Source organism: Arachis ipaensis, chromosome B09 (genome assembly GCF_000816755.2).
Source record: "Arachis ipaensis cultivar K30076 chromosome B09, Araip1.1, whole genome shotgun sequence".
Taxonomy (NCBI): Eukaryota; Viridiplantae; Streptophyta; class Magnoliopsida; order Fabales; family Fabaceae; genus Arachis; species Arachis ipaensis.
In genome coordinates, this window is record NC_029793.2 from 116,126,726 (window position 1) to 116,129,389 (window position 2,664).

The following is a 2,664-nucleotide window of genomic DNA, read 5'->3' on the forward strand; positions in this document are numbered from 1 at the left end:
AATTTGGCAATATCACCCAAACCAGAGAGATGAGGTTAGACGAGCTTATCTTAAATGGGGTCCATATCAAAAGCATCTTGACAATTATCCTCTATCTGGTACGAAGCATCCAAGACGATTTTAATATGCTTGGTTTGGTATTTTTTCTTTATGGTTAGAGTATTCACCTTCTGAAGATGCTGCATATTGTTTATTTTGTTATTTGGTTAGCAAAAAACCTAGTGGACGTAATGGGTCAGATATTTTTATTAGTAAAGGGTTTAGAAATTGGAAAAAAGTTAATGATGGAAAGAATTGTGCTTTTCTTAAACATATTGGAGATCCTTGCTCACCACACAATAATGCAGTTGGAGCATGTCTAGATTTATTGAATCAGGCAAGTCACATCCAAAATGTAATTGAGGATCATACTTCTGAGGAAATTCAAAAGAATCGATTGCGTCTAAAATCCTCCATTGATGCAACTCGTTGGCTTACATTTCAAGCTTGTGCTTTCAGAGGCCATGATGAGACTCCAGAATCAAAAAATCGAGGTAATTTTCTTGAAATGATAAAACTCATAGCATCTTACAATGATGAAGTTGCAAGAACTGTGTTAGAAAATGCTCCATATAATGCTAAATATACTTCACATCAAATTCAAAAAGAAATCTTGCATATACTCTCAAACAAGGTGAGAAAGCATATTTGTGAAGAAATTGGAGATTCCAAGTTTTGCATTGTAGTAGATGAAGCTCGTGATGAATCCAAAAGAGAACAAATGGCACTTGTTTTGAGATTTGTTGATATACATGGTTTTATTCAAGAGCGTTTTCTTGATCTTGTACATGTCAAAGATACTACATCATTAACTCTAAAACAAGAATTGTGCGGTATTCTTTCTCGACATGGTCTTGATGTCTCTAATATTCGTGGTCAAGGATATGATGGGCCAGCAACATGAGAGGAGAATGGAATGGGTTACAAGCATTATTCTTAAACCTTATGCTTTATGCTTACTATATCCACTGTTTTGCTCACCGATTACAACTTGCATTAGTTGCTGCATCAAGAGAAGTTATTCCTGTGCTTTTGTTTTTTTCAAAATTGACTTTCATCGTCAATATCATTTGTTCTTCTAGTAAGCGACATGATGAGTTACATGCTGCCAAGACAGATGAAATTGTCCATTTATTAGAGATTGATGAACTTGAAACTGGTAAAGGGGCAAATCAAATTGGTACTTTGAAACGAGCAGGTGATACTCGATGGAGTTCTCATTTCTCTTCTGTTTGTAGTTTGATAAATATGTATGGTGCAACGTTGACTGTTTTACAAAAGATTATTGTTGATGGATCAACTTATTCTCAGCGTGGTGATGCAGATAGTGCTTACAATACCCTGACATCATTTGAGTTTGTATTGATCTTGCATTTGATGAAAGATATGATGGGAATAACTGATATTCTTTGTCAAGCTTTACAAAAGCAGTCTCAAGACATAGTTAATGCTGTGCAACTAGTTCATTCTACAAAAACACTTATCCAAAGCATGAGAGATGACAGATGGGAGGAATTATTAAAAAATGTGAAATCATTTTGTGAGCAACATGATATTCTAATTCCTGATTTAACTGCTTCTTATGTTGCAAGGTAAGGACGCTCGCGTCACCAAAAAGATCATATTACAGTTGAGCATTATTTTAGAGTGGAGATATTTTTAGTCACAATTAATAAGCAATTACAAGAGTTAAATAGCAGATTTAATGATCAAGTAATGGATCTACTAAGTCTGAGCTCTACTCTCATGCCTAAGGATGCTTACAAAAATTTTAACATTGCTAAGATTTCTACTCTTGTTGATAGCTACTATCCCGAAGACTTTACTGAACAAGAGAAGATTAATTTGCCTTTTCAGCTTCAGCATTTTATTCTTGATGTTCGTCAGCATCCAGAAATGAAGAATTTGTCAACTATTCATGAACTGTGTAGATGTTTAGCAGAAACAAAAAAGTCAAAAGTGTATTACTTGATTGATAGATTGATTCGTCTGATATTAACTCTTCCAGTTTCTACAGCTACTACAGAGCGATCATTTTCAGCAATGAAAATAATAAAGACAAGGTTAATCTTGCGGATAGTTTGGTTATTTACATTGAGAAAGAAATTGCTGAAAAGTTTAGTTCTGACTCAATTATTGAAGATTTTAAGTCATTAAAAATTCGAAGAGTACCATTATAAACTATTTTATATTTTTTATCTGTAGAATTATTTATTTATTATCTTATTAGTAACAAACTTAAAGAATAATTATATTTATAAATTTTATTTTGATATAAATATTATTATTAAATTTTTATGTTAAGTTTCTGGCTCCCCAAAATTTTGGTTCAAGCTCTGCCACTGGCGATGATGGTGCCATGGTGGAGTTCAGCTATAGCTAGAGAATAAAGAAAGGGTTAAAGTTTGGAAAGGGCAAAGGAGGTTAGCGTGATTAGGGGAAGGAAAGAGGATGTGAAATCGGTTATAATGGTAAAAGTTAAAAAGTAAGAGTAGGATAAGATAGATTATAGTTAGAAATTGGATTAGATTAGAGTAGATTAAGAGAGGATAATTTGAAATTTTTAAATAATTTTTTAAAATTTGCTTAATTTTGTTGATCAAAATCTATTTTTTATGGGTATAA

The 2,664-nt window shown here is 32.7% G+C and overlaps 1 pseudogene; it reads left to right on the forward strand.

Moving 5' to 3' along the window:
- Positions 5-2,219, forward strand: LOC107615840 (annotated as a pseudogene).